Source organism: Pseudorasbora parva, chromosome 19 (assembly GCF_024679245.1).
Source record: "Pseudorasbora parva isolate DD20220531a chromosome 19, ASM2467924v1, whole genome shotgun sequence".
NCBI classification, from domain to species: domain Eukaryota; kingdom Metazoa; phylum Chordata; class Actinopteri; order Cypriniformes; family Gobionidae; genus Pseudorasbora; species Pseudorasbora parva.
The window spans coordinates 15495957-15516703 of NC_090190.1; positions in this window are offsets into that span (position 1 = coordinate 15495957).

A 20747-nucleotide genomic window follows, 5' to 3' on the forward strand; every position below is an offset into this window, starting at 1 on the left:
CCTACTGTTTCCGACTCTGCATTGTCACATAAATATTATTTATAATTATACAGTATGTACAGTATGTATATAATTTTTTTGTTTCTTTTTCAAAGTTCAGGAACTTCCGGGTGTGGAACTTGGGCACTGAACATGCTGGTTGGTTCAATCAGCATTTAAATTTTAACCACCAAGTTGCGGTGCAAGCAGTAAGGGTTGTTTTCTATTCAAATCGACAAAAATGTTTAAAAAAAAACAATAACCAATGGACCGACAATGAGGTTCAGGCTTTATTAAAGGGTTAGTTCACCCAAAAATGAAATTTATGTCATTAATGAGTCACCCTAATGTCGTTCCACACCTGTATGACCTCCGTTCGTCTTCAGAACACAGTTTAAGATATTTTATATTTAGTCCGAGAGCGTATGCATGTCTATGTACAATATACTGTCCATGTCCAGAAAGGTAATAAAAACATCATCAAAGTAGTCCATATGTGACATCAGTTAGTTAATTAGAATCTCTTAAAGCATCGAAAATACATTTTGGTCTAAAAATAACAATTCAGCATTGTTTTCTCTTCCCTGTTTGTTTTTGATCCTCAAATAAAACTGTTATGAATCAGCAAATTGATTCATGATTCGGATCGCCAATGTCACATGATTTCAGCAGTTTGGCAGTTTGACACGCGATCCAAATCATGAATCAATCCGCTGATTGATGATAACCGTTTTAATCTTTATTTGAGGTTGGAAAACGAACACGGAAGACAAGACAATGCTGAATAAAATCGTAGTTTTTGTTATTTTTGGACCAAAATATTTTTGATGCTAAAGAACCACTAAAGACAGCGTTAGAAGTCCATCCCATTAGTTGCTCTACAATAATTTTTGAAATGTGTCGAGAATAGTTTTACAACTTTTACAAAGGTTACATTTTGTTGTAAATTGTAAATGAATGTGTTACTTTAATAACACTTGAAAAATGTAATCTGATTACTTAACTCACATTACTTGTAATGCATCCGACACTGGGGCATGACAGCATTACTCATAACTTAACATTTACGGCTCCTTCTTCAGCAGTCACACTTACTAATTTTTTTCATGCGTATACAGACTAAAATCACTCTTCATATTCTGACAGCTGGTATAATAAAGCCTGTGATTGACTGCTGTCATCATTTCTGCGTCAGCTTATTAAGTTGTCTGCGTAAGTTTCTTAGGGAGCAAAAACAACCTGTACTATTTCTAAAAATAGCCACCATCAGTTTTTTGCTGTGTCACAAGCTCTCGAACTAAATATAGAAGTGTGTGACGCATTATGAAGAGGCATAGCGTGATTTACATAATCACAGCTGCATCCCACCACTCTCCCCGCATAGATCTCGTCCTTCATGAGTATGTAAATTCAGTCCAGTAGAAGATCAGTACATGCATGAGTTTATGACAAATTTTGGAGCCATTTCATTTAGGTTACCCAAGAGATTGTGTTAGCATAGCAGGAGGAGACAGGCTGAGGGGAGTTATGTAACTGTGCAGGAGGAAATTACAGAAAGAGCAAGTGCTTCATTGTGACGTTTTCCAGGAACGGGGCATTGATGCTGTTGTAATGATCCGTCGCTTAAAGAAACCGTCCTGTGCAAAGTTACACAATACACATCCATCACTGCACAACAGCACAGGCAGATGCACACATGCAGAAATAAACTGGAATTTATATGGTAATTGCATAATCCTATCATGTTTCTCAAACCCACTGGAGCATAGTTATTTTCTGACTGTGCATACATTACTGCATTAACCACAATCCAAGTCCTGAGTTTCATCACTCAAATATGACAGTCATATTATCTATGCATATGTATTCTCATCACATTCACAACAAACTATAAAACAGCAACAGAGTCAAGACCTGACAACATCCAGATCTAATTTGAATGTTCTCAAAATCAAGATTCCAAAATGTTGTAAACTCAAGATCATTTGTCCCTTGCAGACAACAGTATAAAAAAATATTAAAAAGCCAGTTAATGACACATTTAACATTGTCATCATTTACTATCCTCATGTATTTTAAACCCTGTTGTCATGATTCCTGTCTTGTGTTCCCCTGTGGACTTTTATGTTGAAGTGTTTTCTGTGCCATTTTTCTTGTGTTCGCTTATGGTGTTTAGTTCCTGTTTTCCCTTGTTACATTGGCTGCATCCGAAAAACTGGAAAATGCTGCCTTCAGAGGACACATTTCAAGGTAGAAAGGCATCAAGGAACATCCAAATCCATTGTAAGCTTCACTTCCTGCCTTCTGAGATCCCTTCAACTGATTGTTTTTTTAACTCAATTCTGTGACAGTTAAGCTAGAAAAAGAATGAGGGAGTGTGAAAGTTGCAGATGCAGTTTGTGTTTTAATGTAAGTTTTTGACCAATGTTTTCCACTTCTGATGTCATTTCTAGTGAGAAATTACTACTGTAGTAATTAAATATTGGTAGTTCTGACCAAAGCTTGCTTGATTTTACTGCAGATCATTAAAGGGGGGGTGAAACACTCAGTTTCAGTCAATCTCATGTCAATCTTGAGTACCTATAGAGTAGTATTGCATCCTTCATATCTCAGAAAAGTCTTTAGTTTTATTATATTTATAAAAGAAATAGAGGCTGTACCGAGTCTTTCCGGAAAAAACAGAGCGGCTGTAGGCGTATCGTGTGGGCGGAGCTAAAGAATGATGAGCTTGCAAAGCAGTAAAGTCCTCAAGCGTGGAGAAGCCCATGGCTATCGATCTCAGCTAATAGATATATGATCCAGAATCATTCGGAGGCTGAAATAAATTGAACAGGAGAAACAGCAACAGCAGGATGTCCGTCTCTGTGGTATGTACTGTATTTAGTGGCCTGTCAACATTTGTGTGTGTTTACTCGCAGTTTATGAGGACATGATTCGGTTTATGGACTATTGTATGCGACTAAACCTTAGCAGTAGCAAGCAAAACGGTTTTGCACGTCAGACTAGTGTAACGTTATACATAGAACAACAATGGAGTAACCGTTAGCGCATTTGAATGACGAAGCACACGATCGTGTCGTTTACTGATGTTTACTCACGCGACGATAAGCAACAGCACAGACATTTGAAGCAGTTTTACTCACCGCCTGCTTTCAAAGCAGGACCGAACATTTATCGCTGGGACCGCTCCGTCAAAAACACACTTCTTTGGTATGATTTGGTGAAGTCCTGACAGCAGTGACTGTAGAGATCCACTTTGCGACGTGACTGAAGCGATGTTGTGAAGCTTCCCGTCATTTCTGCGTTCAAATCGGGTGAAATGCAGCGCTGCCTTCCCGGAATGCTGTGCTGAAGCGTTGAAGTCGCTTGATGTCACCCATAGGAATAAAGTGGAGCACGGCGCGGAGTGTTTATGGGCGTGCATTTCCTCTCCCCTGAACTGTTAAAAAACAGTTCAGCTCAATGAACCGGTTCAAAAAGATGATTCATAGGTTCCTGATGTCATCATGCTGATTCATGCAATGATGTCACTATGCAATTCTTTTATGCTTTTTTCATGCATTTGTCAGTCTACAAGGTTCTATCTGACATTTTTGTCAAAATTGAGTTATTCACATATTCTTATTCTGTGACAACTTATTTACATTATGTAAGGTTTTTTTTTTTTTTTTTTTTTTTAAAGTTGTGTACATTTTGGGACTTGTTATTGGAAAAACAAAACGGATCTGTCTACAAAGTCGAACTCTGACTTGGCTCTATAAAGTTCTATCTGCGTGAGCGAATCAGCACTTCGAATGCACAGAGGAGGACCAATCAGAATCAACTTTATAGATCATGTCACCGGTTTTTTCCTTGACGGGAAAGATCGCAGACACACAATGGCTGCATCCGAACATCTAGGCCGCTGACTCGTTGCCTCGCTGCCTCATCAGACAATGGCTTGTAAGGCAGTGTTTTATTCATGAAGGCACCTCACAAAACTAATTTCAGACAGACTTCTAAGGCAGTGTAACAGTTCAATGATCTACAGCAAAAAAAAGAGAGAGCTTTGGTGAGATCTAAACACATATTTAATTACTAGATTAGTAATTTCTCATTAGAAAGGACATCAGAAGTGGAAAATATTTGTAAAAAACATACATTTACACACAAACTGACCAGCAAACGCAACTTTCAGGCGCCATCTTTTTTCCCAGCTCAACTGTCACTAAATGGAAAGCACAGGATTGTGGGATATCAAAGGCAGCGAAGGATAAATATATGCTGCTTTCAAAACTCGGTCAGATGAAGCTAGGTCTTTCAGGAGACAGGAAGTGAAGCTAACATTAGATTCAGACATGACTTAATGCCTTTCTGCCTTCAAATGTGTCCTCCGAAGTCAGCATTTTCCAGGTTTCGGATGCAGCCAATATCTGTGAGGATTATGGCACGCAACGCAAAGTTTTTAAGAAACCTCAAGATCGACAATATTTTTTTTAGTTTTTGAAGTCTTACAATTTTTACAATATTAAGCCTTGAAGGTCAAATAGTCAACAGTTTAATTTATGGGGTCTTAATTACAACAATAAACGTTAGCATGTTATTTCAGCCATACTAATGTCTAAAGAGAAAGCCATTTTACCTGGCCCACTATCGGTGGAATAGAATCCTGCTCAGATGTTTTACAGTAATATAATTTATATAATATAATTTTTTTGTCAGATGTGCTACTTCGACCTTTGCGTCTTAGGTCATCAACCAGGAACTAAAGTTCAATTAATGAACCAGCTCAACCGTTTGTTTTCGAAGAACCGGCTCAAAAGAACGATTCCTTCAAGACGAAACAAAAAACCCCAGCAAAAATAAATTAAAAAAATAACGTTTTTATAGGATGCAAACGCCTCATACATATGCAATGATTCCTCACACATGAAAATATAAGCGTAATAGAAATCCTTTCATGAGAAGCTATTTATAATCAGGGGGAAATTATGACTCTCAATGAAAAGCAATTAAAGACATTGTTACATCACCCAGGAATGGGTTATTTGGGGATAGATTGAGCTCATATAATACCCCCCGTGGCCAATGCAAAATGACCTCTTAACTAATTGAAATACCATTCAAAATGATTACTCTAGTGTAGCTCTATTGTGTGTGTGTGTAAAGGTTATGTTTATACCTCAAGCATGCTAAATCACTGTTCTTTTTTTCCATAATTAACACTAATAAATTGCCAACTATGGGCAAGCTGTTTTGTTACTTGTATTATAAAACTGCAAGTACTCATAAAAATACCAATATTTAATTTCAGCATTTCCATAGTTTTAAATGCATTTCTAAGCATGTTTAAAAAAAGAATATAGAACAGAACAGCCATATCTAGATGTGCTGTGTTTTTTTTGCGTTAAGACAAATGGCAGAGCAGGGACTCTTGCGTCATTTGTGAACCACAATGTGCACAGAAGGTCGGATTGCTATCACGCAGGTCCAAATTGAGAGGATGTCTTACACACACACACACACACACACACACACACACACACACACACACACACACACATAAATTATGGTCATTTTGCCGGAATCTTCAGAGGATGTGAAGAAAAACAGGCTTCCAGCTAGGCACAATCTGCATTTCTCCGATCTTCCTCACATTACCCTTCAATCACACCTCCTCCTGGGAGCCATAATTATAGGCGGTGTTCTGCTGTTGTGGTTTTGTACATTTGTTCCCAGAACGTGCTCTTTTGTCATCACAACACCTGTGCTGAGAAGGTTATGAACGTCACAATGTCACTGCGTAATTCAATGCTGTCTAGACTAGAATATCATTGAGATTTGGAGGTGGGATCTTTTGACGTGTGCCGGTAAGCAACCACCTAGAAAACACCACCTAGTAACAACCTAGAACACCCTAGCAACCAAATTGCAGCACTCTGCTTTACAGAGGTTTTACAGCTCTTAACCCTGTGAAACCTGACATATGACATGTTTGGTAATTGAACAGTTTATTGAACTGTCAGACAAAATATTTGGTCCCACTTTATATTAAATGTATTTAACTTCGATATAAATACATCACAAAATACACACATTGTACTTATTGTGTTCATATTTTATTGCAATATAATACTTTTTCTGCTAGTGAGGTGGGATACGGGTAAGGTTAGGGACGGGTTGGTTTTATGTCTAGAATTTTAATTTCAGAAATTATTTAGAGCTGTAATTACATTCAGGTAGTTTTTATAATATAAGTACAATGTAAAAACATGTATGTACATAAGTGCATAGAATCAAAGGATGCATTTAAATTTTAGTACATAGATAAAGCCACTTAATGTTAAGTGGGACCAATATTTAATTTAATTTTTAAAAATATATATATATATTTTTTTATTATTGTATTTGACACATCAGGCTTTTATGGCTCATATATAAATAATAAAGTTAGAAATATGGAGCTCATACTCAAGGAAAAAACACCTCAATTTTATTCAGTGGTCCAAAGTGAGTGACAAAAAAAAGTTATTTGGTGCAGATGTTGCCATTTATATACAAACAAAATAAAATGAAAAGTGAAAAAATAAAGTGAAGTGCAAAATAAAGTGGAAAAACAAAATGAATGTCACTCTGTATCTTCAAATAATATGTTTTTACAGATGATATTTATGATCTAATCTCTGTACTTTCTATTGTATTATATTGATGTTTTTTTAAATAAAAAATAAATAAAAAAGTAATTATGATGAATGGATAATCAAGTAAAAAAAGCAATATTACTAACAATATTAGAGTTATTACAATATACCTTTACCTTTACCTTTACCAATACCTTTTTTCAATTATACTAAAAGGCTTGCAAAAAAATGAACTATTAATCACACACCATTAAGGCATATTGTATTGTGTAAAATATGTTTTACAGCAACATTTTGATGATAGCATAGAGACCATAAAATCATTATTATAGGCTTCATAGTTTTTTTTTTCTAGTTTCTATATTCTGTTTGTGTGTCTTTTTTTCTCTTTTTTACAGGTTCTACACACCCATACAGCGATATCAGTTACCCAAAAACGAGTGTATTTGTCACCGAAGCAAAGCTTATTTTATTTCCCCTGTAAATGATTAAGTACACCCCTTCACCTCTTTCCGTCAATTAAACATTCAGTGGCTGGAGTTACGTGGAGTTACGAGACTCTGTGGCCTGCTCAACTAGAGGAAATATGTGTAAGGATGACACTGATGGACTCTGACTCTCACTTGGAGTGAATCACTGATATTTATCAACTATGTGTTTTTGAAGTTACTTAATTTTCTACTTTCAGTAGAACTGTGCAGCTCCTGAAGTCCAGATATTTTATTTTTGCATGTCTATGGCTAAGGAGACTACCATATTTGGTGATTGATTGACATGGTAATGGGCATGACAATGTTTGTATGTTTGCTCTTGCTGGAATAGATTTGTTATTTCTACAAATATCTCACCCATTTGAAAGAGAGCTTAAATTGTCTCCGCACAGAGCCATCCACTTTCTCTGTTTCTGGACTAACAAACGACAAGTCACCTCGGTTGTCTGTAAGGCCTGCAGACACATCAAGCCTTGTTCGTGTGTGGGACAGGAAACCCAATCCCACTACATGGCCGGTAGGCTGGCAGGCCCAACACATCAAGTCATGTGCAACTTAACAAAGTCTAAATAACTGCAAAATCATCATATCTTCTCCAGTCAATGCAAAAGAAATCGATTGTAACTTCAACACAATCGGACCGAACTATCAAGACTTTCTCCTATGAATTTACATTGGACGCTCTTCAGCGGCTCAAGCTAAATGCAAGTAACGTACAATATTCAAATCGCTGTGTAGTTATTGAAACTATAAACCCCTTTGTTCAGACAAAGGAGGTTGTAGCCAATGATGGTTCTCCCAGGTGTTTCCATAGTTCCAGTCCTTTGTTCAGATCCAGTTCGTCATTCTCTCATTTCCCATCTAACAATGCATGTGTGATTTGTATGTATATTTTTGTTAGTTTAGTTGTGTTTGTGATTTATGTAAAGCTGCAGTCCATAACTTTTTGTGCTCTAGTGGTTAATAAACAGAACTGCATGCGTCTTTTGAAAAACATTGCAGCCGGAGCTCATTCTCTCTGTTTATGTCTATGGCGAGTCACACAGGGACTGTGCTCCTCCGCAGGGATTCCTATCAGTCCAGTCTGAAATAGTACCAATATAAACACTTATTATAAGTGTACCATAATGATTCAGGGTAAGACAAAAACACAGTTTTGAAAATGGATTCATGTTGTACATTCACATTATATAATTTTTGTAAAGATTGAACACAAAAAGTTACGGGGAGCAGCTTATATTTGGGTTTGAGTTCATGGTGGTGAAACAATGTTTAAAGGTGTCATGAACTGGCTTTTAAAAAAAAAATGTAAACTGTTGTCTATGGTCAACTAATGATGTCCGTGTGGTTTTTACATTTAGAAACATCATAGTAAGTAATAGGTTATTTTCTAAACTGGTGTGTGCACACGCACACACACAGGTCAAGAAAGGAATATTTTTTCACTATTTGAGATTCACCGGCCTGCCTAGGGCTTACATTTTGTTAGCCCGTCTGGAAAACACAAAGCCCCGGAATTACTACTGGTCTTTCTCAAAAAATTAGCATATTGTGATAAAGTTCATTATTTTCCATAATGTAATGATAAAAATTAAACTTTCATGTATTTTAGATTCATTGCACACCAACTGAAATATGTCAGGTCTTTTATTGTTTTAATACTGATGATTTTGGTATACAGCTAAAAATTCTCAAAAAATTAGATTCCGACCAATAAAAGAAAAGTGTTTTTAATACAAAAAAGTCAACTTTTAAATAATTATGTTCAGTTATGCACACAATACTTGGTTGGGAATCCTTTTGCAGAAATGACTGCTTCAATGCGGCGTGGCATGGAGGCGATCAGCCTGTGGCACTGCTGAGGTGTTATGGAGGCCCAGGATGCTTCGAGAGCGGCCTTAAGCTCATCCAGAGTGTTGGGTCTTGCGTCTCTCAACTTTCTCTTCACAATATCCCACAGATTCTCTATGGGGTTCAGGTCAGGAGAGTTGGCAGGCCAATTGAGCACAGTAATACCATGGTCATTAAACCATTTACCAGTGGTTTTGGCACTGTGAGCAGGTGCCAGGTCGGGCTGAAAAACGAAATCTTCATCTCCATAAAGCTTTTCAGCAGATGGAAGCATGAAGTGCTCCAAAATCTCCTGATAGCTAGCTGCATTGACCCTGCCCTTGATAAAATGCAGTGGACCAACACCAGCAGCTGACATGGCACCCCAGACCATCACTGACTGTGGGTACTTGACACTGGACTTCAGGCATTTTGGCATTTCCTTTTCCCCAGTCTTCCTCCAGACTCTGGCACCTTGATTTCTGAATGACATGCAAAATTAGCTTTCATCCGAAAAAAGTACTTTGGACCACTGAGCAACAGTCCAGTGCTGCTTCTCTGTAGCCCAAAAGTGGCTTGACCTGGGGAATCCGGCACCTGTAGCCTATTTCCTGCACACACCTGTGCACGGTGGCTCTGGATGTTTCTACTCCAGACTCAGTCCACTGCTTCCGCAGGTCCCCCAAGGATTGGAATAGGTCCTTCTCCACAATCTTCCTCAGGTCCGGTCACCTCTTCTCGTTGTGCAGCGTTTTTTGCCACACTTTTTCCTTCCCACAGACCTCCCACTGAGGTGCCTTGATACAGCACTCTGGGAACAGCCTATTCGTTCAGAAATTTCTTTCTGTGTCTTACCCTCTCACTTGAGGGTGTCAATGATGGCCTTCTGGACAGGGTCGGGTCGGCAGTCTTACCTATGATTGCGGTTTTGAGTAATGAACAACGCTGGGAGTTTTTAAAAGCCTCAGGAATCTTTTGCAGGTGTTTAGAGTTAATTAGTTGATTCAGATGATTAGGTTAATAGCTCGTTTAGAGAACCTTTTCATGATATGCAAATTTTTGGAGATTTTGGGTTTTCATGAGCTGTATGCCAAAATCATCAGTATTAAAACAAAAAAAGACCTGAAATATTTCAGTTGGTGTGCAATTAGTCTAAAATATATGAAAGTTTAATTTTTATCATTACATTACGGAAAATAATGAACTTTATCACAATATGCTAATTTTTTTAGAAGTTAGAAGGACCTGTATTACATATATAAAAAAAGATGTTTTACTCACATAAGTGTGTTGCACCATTCCTGTCGGATCCAATATAGAAGTCATAGCACTATTTTAATCTCAATATGTCTGCAAATCCAGCATCGACCTGAGACTCCTGAGACTCTCCGCGATTCCGCAATGAAATGAAGCGAATACGCGTAATGTCTTCCCCACATCAGCTGGAACTTAAATAAATGAAGTATCACACATTCCTAATATTATGATCCATGATATTAGGAATTAGGACAGCGACTGTGTTCTTCCACAATCATGAAAAGCACAATATCTTGCTATCTGCTTCGGCATGTTTATTGCTGCTGGCTAGCGCGATCCGAACAGCTCCATAAGTTGGTGGGCAGGGCTACTGAATTAAACGTGCTTATTCTGTAGAGGCGGTGTTTCGCAACAGATAACGTCAAGTTGTGCACACAATCATTTTCTGGGCCTGTGTCTATAAAAGCTTTTCTTTTACTAACAATGAAATTTCAGCTCTGAAACTTACAGGATATTCTTATATTACCAAGACCTTTTATATATCAAAAGCTCAAGGGAAAGTTGATTTCTCAATTCATCACCCCTTTAAGATCCTCATCTCCTCCCCTTGTGAAAGTCTTCTGTCCTGCAAAAGAAATCAGCATATTTAGGGACAAAACTATTTTTGATTAAATTCTGTAGGACCTAAACATGTGCATGTAACTTTATTTGGAAAGTGAATATGGTTATGTTTTAAGTTTGTTCAAATTCAGCCATAGAACTAAAACTGATAAACAGAATTCCCAAACTTACTTCAGTGTATTTCCATACCTATAAAATCATATTGCATTTTGATATCAAAGCTGAATTTTCAGCAGCCATTACTCCATTCTTCAGAGTCACATGATCCTTTAGAAATCATTCTAATATTGATTTGTGGAATACAATATCCCACAATGCTACTTACCCTTTCATTTCCAATAAGAGGAGTGAACCATTAGTACATCAAAAATTACTCATTATATGATTTGCCTGCCCAACCCTAACACGTTTAAACGCAAAAATGGACAAAAAGTAGCATTATAAATATTATATTATCTTAAATTAAACATGATCATAATAAGGTCATGTAAAAGAGCAATGATGAGCAACAACCTGTCACTCATAGAAGATCACAGTAATAGCAAACTACGATTCAGTTTCTGATGGACAAAATAAAGTCCTGCCTTGCATTTTTATTGTTCATATACATAAAAAAAGACTATCACAACTATCATGACTGTCATGCTGACATTAAAATAAAAACATTAGGCAGTATCCACTGGTCAGGCATAACATTATGACCGGTGAAGTGAATAACACTGATTATCTCTTAATTACAGCATTTGTTAGTGGGTGGGAAATATTAGGCAGCAAGTGAAAATTATGTCCTAAAAGTTGATGTGTTAGAAGCAGGAAAAATGGGCAAGTGTGAGGATTTGAGAAAGTTTGACAAGGGCCAAATTGTGATGGCTAAATTAGCTAGGACAGAGCATCTCCAAAACTGCAGCTCTTGTTGGGTGTTTCAAGTCTGCATTGGTCAGTCTCTATCAAAAGTGTTCCAAGGATGGAACAGTGGTGAACCCATGACATGGGCAGGTCATCAAACAGACGAACAAACAGACGAACAGTAGCTCTGATCAAACAGACGAACAGTAGCTCATCTTGCTCAAGTAGTTAAGCCATGTGTCCACCAAAGCATTTTTTCATGTGGCTGGCTGGCGTTCTGAATTGTTTTTAGAACGTTCAACTTCAAGTAAAACACAGTGCTCTTCACTGTCACTTTTCACTGAGCCATCCAATCACAGTGGAGGAGGGGCGGGACAAATTGCCACATTTTTGCTACATTTTTGCCGCAAATTGACTCACCAACTGCCACATTCTGCTTGTACAAGGTTAACCGATGACAACAACAAGCATACTCATTTAAAACAGGAGCCAGAGCAAATACTTTACATTGTATCTGCATTTTATATAGAATCAGTACAGAAACAGACTGTGAAATGGGATACTAGCAACACTTCCACAGATTTTCCTTATCATAAAAAGCAAAAAGTCTCAACTAACAAAAAAACACTGTGCTGCCCAAATGCTCATGATCACACACAGCTAGTCATTTTCAGCAGAGCGTCTGGCTTTTTCAGCTTTTTAAAAACGCTTTGGTGGACACAAAGTCTTAATGATAGTTCTGATAAAAAGGTGTCAGAATACACAGTGCTTCACAGTTTGTTGCATATGGGGCTGCACGCTGACCCCTGTCCACCGCCAAAAGTGCCAACATTTGGCAAGTGGGCATCAGAACTGGACCACGGACCAATGGAAGAAGGTGGCCTGGTCTGATGAATCACTTTTTTTTTTACATCATGTGGATGGCTGAGTGTGTGTGTAGTGCTTACCTGGGGAACACCAGGATGCACTATGAAATGAAGGCAAACCAGCAGAGGCAGTGTGATGCTTTGGGCAATGTACTGCCGGGGAAACGTTGGGTCCTGTAATCCATGTGGATGTTACTTTGACACGTATCACCTACCTAAGCATTGTTGCAGAGCATACCCTTTCCTGCAATGCATTCCCTGGTGGCTGTGGCCTCTTTCAGCAGGATAATGCACCCTGCCATAAAGCAGTAGTTAAAAATTGTTCAGGAATGCTTTGAGGAGCACAATGAGTTGGAGGTGTTGGCTTGCCCTCCAAATTCCCCAGATCTCAATCCAATCGAGCATCTGTGGGATGTGCTTAACAAACAAGTTTGATCCATGGAGGCCCCACCTCGCAACTTACAGAAATGAATGTATCTGCTGCTAACACCTGATACCACAGCACTCCCTTAGGGGTCTAGTGGAGTCCATGCCTTCACAGTTCAGCAAAAGGGGAACACAATATTATGAAGGTGGTTATAATGTTATGCCTGATCTGTGTATAGTACATACTGTGCAGTGTTCAGTAAGCAGTACACTAGTATTTTACTCAGTGCCCATAGCCTCAACGAATGGTTGCTGTTGGTTACAGATAACCAGCTTAGAGCAGTCATACCAAACAGCTCATGTAGCAGCATTAATCTCTCCTCTCACTCTTTCTGAAATCTGGAGTGGTTACAGACCTAAATCTTTAGCTTTCCTACGTCACTACAGCTCACAATTGTGACTCATAGGGCCAACAACCAATCACTACGCACCACCTTATTACATTCTCTGCGCAACCTGCTTATCCGTCACTTACCCTTCCCAGAGGGGACGTTGTCTTCATTGGGATGTTCTTTCTCTAGCAGCAAATAAAGCTCCTCATATAGTAAACAGCTTAAGTTAAAACACGCTAGACACAACAGACCGCCACTGTTGCTGAGGCTTATTTCAATGTTGTTAAAGCGATCACAGACAATTAGATCAGTCAACCGTTTGCTTGAAAATGCAAACATTGACACAAAGCAGGCCATGCACTTAGCCCTGTAGCATTTCTGCAGCTGATCAACAGTTTTAGCTTGAGTGTCTGTCCTCTACACCCCTACTACAAACCTTTATGAAAAAAGCTATCCTGTTCATCATCTCTTATAACTGTCTGGCAGTCACACTGCGCTGCTATGTCTCTTTTTTAACAGCAGTTATTTTAACCCATCTAAGCCTGGATGATCTGCTTAGCGGGTAAAGGCTAACAGTGAAACTGTTATAGTGTGTGTGTGTGTGTGTGTCTTGTGGCCAGACACGATGCTCGTAAAATTAGCTTTTAAATCCAGGTTTGTTTACATTGTATTGAAGGTGGCTTGTATCATATAGCCTACTAGGGGCCATTTACAAAACACAGTTTTCAACTTAAAATGGAAAACCTTTTATGTGTTTTGGCTGTTCATTTGCACAACATGACTGCATTTTGAAAGCCTGAAAATGCAAACCTTTGAAATCAGGTTTCAAAGTGCAATTTGTTTGTGTGTGTCTGTGTGTGTGTGTGGGGGGGGGGGGGGGACAATATCATTATCGCCTCCGTTTAAACTACAAAAAAGGCAAATTTGTGAAAAAGGAGACACAATAACCAATAATAATAAAACAATGCACTAATGTATGTCAATCTAATTGTTTTTAGATTATGAAAGTTGCTTATATGAACCCTAAACTTAGTTTTTTTGTAATACACAAGACAATCACATAAACGTCGCACACCTGTGTGTGATAGGTGCGTAGGAGAGCAGGACAAAAAAGTCCTATTATCATCAAATGAAAAGGAGAAGTCCCGCACACTATCAACTTGCAATTAAAAAGATTTATTGTTTCATAGCAACGTTTCGATCTTTCGATCTTCCTCAGGCATGCCTGAGGAAGATCGAAAGATCGAAACATTGCTATGAAACAATAAATCTTTTTAATTGCAAGTTGATAGTGTGCGGGACTTCTCCTTTTCATTTGATAATACACAAGACATAAATGAACACACTTTTTGTAAGAAAGATGAAAAACACATGGAAACACACCTCAGAGCACTACATCTGATTGAGAAATAGTTGGATTCAAGTTTACATGTTTTTGTCTTCTATTGATCAGATTATTTCAGGTCTATGCCACCCCTTCCAATCTATGCCTTGGTGCCGTTTTATGTATTCTAATTCTTTATAAAAAATGTTTTAAAAAAATTCAGTGTTTGGTTACATCCTACATTTTATGTTCACCTTGCTGAAAAAATCAAATGAATAGTCAGTTTATAATAAAACAAGGGCATTCTAAAACTGCAGGTCCGATTGGGTAGATTGCATAGGTACACAGTATCCAAAGACTGACCTCCACAACCTTGGTGAAACAAAATCAACAGAACAATCAGCACTGATCAATGCATTTTTCAGCCTGTGATAACACTCATATGCCGTCAGCTTGTTAGAAACCTGTCACAAACACAATGGGATTTCACACATGGCAACGTTGAAATGCAAAGCTCTCTAAATCTTCATAGGATTTAGATTTTTTTCTTCACTCCTGCTGCATGAAGGTATCTGAGCTTATCCCTTAACACAAGCGATCTGGTGTACTCACAGATACTGTGTATCTGGTTTAACGGCAAGAGATCAGAAGGCGATGCTAAAACTGTAACTCTGACATATTGCACACAAAACTGGGAAGAGATGGTTAAAATGGCCATTTCTAATCTGATTTCCGCGTTGACTCGTTTTGTGAGGGAATGCAAAGTTTCTCGGCCGTACACAAGCGTTTTTGCAAGGGAATGAAAAGTTTCTCGAGGGAACACAAGTTATTAATAAAGTTGATTGACGACTGTATACAGCCAAATCAAATTGTGTTGCAATATTGTCCTGTTTAACACTGTGAAGCTATTTTCAAAAAATCGTCATTGTAAAAGTGCTATATCATGCATATATATATGGCAACGTGGGGGAGAGGACGCTGGCGTTGTCTGTTCGCCGCTTCTCCACCCACAAATCATGTTAATGTACTATTAGATTTAGATTTTATTTTATTTCCTTATGTTTGTGACTAGTCTAACAGTCAGAGCTACAATTGGGACTGTTGCTGATTGCTGGCAGCCACTGAGAGGACGTTGTTCGTCTCTTCGCCGTTTTCCACCGCTTCGCTGATGTTTATGTTTGAATTGCTGCGGTTGGTTCTGGTTTGAAGGACATTTGATGTTTCTCGCCGCGGCTGCTCACTGGTGATCTCCCTTGGGCTTAAGCTGCATGGTGGCTGAAGTTTGCACCGGGCTAGCGGCATCCGGGCCATCGGCGTCCGGCATGATGTTGGGATGTTCCGCTTCTCGGTTGCGCCGCTGTTCCGTTCTGCATTGCGGCCGTGGAGCGCCTTGGACTTCTGCGCAGACCCCGATGTGTCCACAGAAGTGCCCGGAAAAATGGTCTGCCTCCTGCATGGTGCTGCGGCGATCCCCATCGTTTGAATCGTCATGAAGACCCATCATCTGGTCTTCAGCTGTTGTGCCTCGGCGATGTCATCGAGACACTGCCGCTGGGGGAAATGGACCACAGTGTGCTGCGAAGCTAACAGAGACTTCCACCATCAGCTGTTTTCTGTTCACCATCAGCTCTGTTTCTGTTCACCATCAGCTCTGTTGCTGTTCTGTTTTCTGTTCACCATCAGCTCTGTTGCTGTTCTGTTTTCTGTGTTGGTTGATTGTTTGTAGTATTCTATATTTTTACTTGTTATTCTTTTTTTTTTGTTATCCCCCCCCCCCCCCCCCCTTTGTTGCACTTTGAGATTCTTCGGAATGAAAAGTGCATTATAAATAAAATCTATTATATAAATAAAGTTGATTGATTGATTGATTGATTGATTGATTGATTGGTTGGTTGATTGATTGATTGATTGATTGATTGATTGATTGATTGATTGATTGATTGATTGATTGATTGATTGATTGATTGATTGATTGATTGATTGATTGATTGATTGATTGATTGATTGATTGATTTGTGAAAGAACACAAAAGCATTATCAAAAAAAAAAAATGTCATCTATTTTTTTTTTCCTTCACCATGTCCTTTAGGGGCTCCATATGACTGTGTATAAATCTTGTAGTATTAAAAACTAAACAAAAATTAAATATTAAATAGATAAATAATTATTGTACATGCAAAAATTTAAACATCCAAAAATATTGCAGTATTAGTAATATGCTGATGCCTGATAAATAAGTATAAATGTATACAAATAAATAAATAGTATGTTTAATATATATATATATATATATATATATATATATATATATATATATATATATATATATATATATATATATATATATATATATATATATATATATATACTAGGGCCGGGACTTTAACGCATTAAGATTAATTAATTACGGGACTTTAACGCGTTAATTAAGATTAATTATGCAAAAAAATAAATAACATCATTTTAACCACACTTATTTTTGCACCGCGGAACGTTTTTCAATGAATGTGTTTCGAAGGAACGATTATACTGGAACACCAACTAGCGTAGCATCCGAAAACCTAGGCTGCTGACTCGTTGCCTGGCTGCCACATCAGACAATGACTTGTAAGGCAGCGTTTTGTGCATGAAGGCATCTCATGAAAATTTCAGACAGACTTCTAAGGCAGTGTAATAGTTTAATGATCTACAGAAAAATAGAGAGAGCTTTGGTGAGAACTAAACACATATTTAATTACTACAGTAGTGATTTCTCGCTAGAAATGACATCAGAAGTGTAATATGTTGGTAAAAATCATACATTTACTCACAAACTGACCCGCAAACGCAACTTCTGGACGCCATCTTTTTTCCCAGCTCAACTGCCACTAAATGGAAAGCACAGGATTGTGGGATATCAAAGACAGCGAAGGCTGCCTTCAAAGGTCTCTCAGGAGATAGGAAGTGAAGCAAACATTAGATTCGGACGCAGCTTGATGCCTTCCTGCCTTCAAACGTGTCCTCCGAAGGCAGCATTTTCCAGGTTTCGGACGCAGCCCACGAGTCACAACAACAATGAACATGAACGAAGAAGCTGATGAGACCGCTTTTCTTGGCCCCGTGGATGGGAAATTTTGTTTTAAAAAATGATAGGATGGAAGCGTCGACAAGAGCATGGTTGTGTGCAAGCTATACAACAAGGAATTTGCATGCAGCACATCGAGTCTCAAATATCACAAATATGCTATTGCTACACTTAATAGCAAACATTGCACTGGTCTGCTGGACTGAAATAAATAAACTATATTTTGTTGATTAAGCTTATGCATTCAGTCATTATTCAATGATATACTAAAAATCCATGTGAAAAATTACTTCTCACTGTTCTCAGGTCAAATATTTATATGCAATTAAAATGCGATTAATATCGATTAATTAATTACAAAGCCTCTAATTAATTAGATAAAAAAATTTAATCGAGTCCCGGCCCTATATATATATATATATATATATATATATATATATATATATATTATAATATTATATATATTATATATATATAATATATTATATATATATATATATATATATATATATATATATATATATATATATATATATATATATATATATATATATATATATATATATATAATATATTATATATTATTTATATATATATATATATATATATATATATATATATATATATATATATATATATATATATATATATATATATATATATATATATATATATATATAATAAATAATATACACTTACAATGTTAATATAAACATACAAAAATATTGCAGTATTGGTAACATGATACCTGACTGTAAAAAAAACAAAACAAATAAATACATTTATAAAATCAATAATTAGTATGTTTATTTAAAAATACTAAAAAAGTGTAGTATTTGAAAGACGAATATACAAATAAATAAATGTATAAATAATTAATTACTTTCATTAATTGCAATTTTTGCAATAAAATATATGTTAATATAAAATGCTGTGTCAGGAACTTGTTGATAGCTATGGAAAAAAATACCAAATAAATACATATTTTTAAATAAATTAAATCAATAAAAAGTATGCTATAAAATTACAAAAATATTTCAGTATTGGTACACTGTAAAAAATTAAACCGGAAATTGTGGGCCCTACTGGTAATTTTCTGCCCATACATTATCCAGTAATTTTACGGAAATTTCCGTTAACCCTTACAACACAAACTAATGTAATTCACAATACAGGTGAAACACTCTTAAAAACCAATATAGCCTATGGAAAATTACTTCATATTTATACAGTACATTGTGACCTATTTTTAGAAATTTGTTTTACAGTGTAACTGTACAAACATGTTTTTGCATGTAACAACACGTAAAAACATGTAACTTTTTTTTTTTTTACATGTTTTGATATGTGGCCGTGTAAATAAATAAATAAATAAATTTAAATTGATAAAATTACATGTTTATATATATATATATATATATATATATATATATATATATATATATATATATATATATATATATATATATATATATATATATATATATATATATATACTATATTAATGTAAATGAATTCTCGTTTCAGAAGACCCCCCTGCACGTGCCACAGGTACAGCAGCAGCATCAGGAGCCATCAGTGGTCGGCTGAGTCATGTTGTAGTTGCACATGGTGAGGAGTTATTCTGGACCGAAGCCCTGTTCTGAAAGCCTCACGTCAGGTGAACACAGATCTGATGACTCATGCAGTGAAACTACACTTCTCTCTTAGGTTCACAGTGAACACCAGAGCATAAATCTTTTACACTGCATGTCAGAGGGCACTCAAATATTAACTGACGGATAAATATATATATACATACAGTATACAAACCTGAGAGCATAGAAAATAGAGTACAAATGTTGCCGCAGCAGCAGCTCCGTAGATCATATTGTCAAGGGACTGGCGGTCTGGTCGGGTTGCAGCAGTAAATGCAGAGAGGAGGTTCACAATATTCTCTCTCTCTCATTTCAGCCCTTCTGTTCATAAGAGGACAATTCGCTGACTGAGGATTTAGAGTACAGTTGGTGCTTTCAGCCAATCTAAATTTGGCCAGCTTCACTGCACGTGTAAAAAAAAAAGCCTTAACAGTCTCCAGGGACAAACAGAGGAGGGACAAATATTATTATGGAGAGATGAATAAGATGTATGCAGAGCTGCTTTCAATGCATGTGGACAATTTGTACACTGCAGCACATGGCTGGCTGCGACATGAGCAGCTTATCGTTCCTTCCTGTAGCACATTAATGAATCTGATGCATGTGTGAAAACTGTGAGTGCTGAACGATTCTGTAAGCATAGACTCCCAAACACAAAGGGGTGAAATCACTGAAGGGTTGTGCTACTTTATCTTAAAGGTCCCAAGGACAAGGAATGTTTCCTGAGGCGTACTTATATTGTTAGTATGGTTTTTACATCAAAAAATGTCAATTTAGAAATAAAAGGCATTTTCTCTTTCCTGATATTAGCCCTCTGGCTTGAATGCTCTGTTTCAAGGGGCGTGTCTGCTGTGAGACAGTGAAAACACCTACTGATGTGATTGGCTGACATCTTTGCATTTGAAGTTGGTGTGGAGGGGGCAGGGTTTAGTGGGGGGAGAAGCAGCAGCAGTAGCACTCACTGTAGTAGTGGGAAGTTCGGATCATTTTACTGACTCGGATCTTTCAGTCTCGTTCAGCAAAATGAACGAATCTTTTTTCGAGTCATTTCGATTCATTTCGTTCATTTCAGCAAAATATAATTAAGATGACATGTTAAATAGCCCAACACATCTAGTACTTATGAAAATGTTGATTACATTTGTAAAACTAAATAAAAATAAACTATAGGGTACTGCAACCAAAGCTAAATTATAAGAAATATACAGCATATATATACAGCATATAGATTGCTGAGAAAGTGTTATTGTACCGAGTTGTTGAGAGCGCTGTGAGGCCGAGTTTATTTTGTTTGTATCTGAGAGCTCTGAATAAACACGAGTGAACTTTGCAACGTCATTTCTCTCAGAAAAAGCTTTCACCACAGCTAACAGCAAACAAACACGACATTGGCATGAATACAGTAAGAGCTTCTGTTAAGCGTCTTAACAGCGTCATTCAAACGGCAGTTGTGT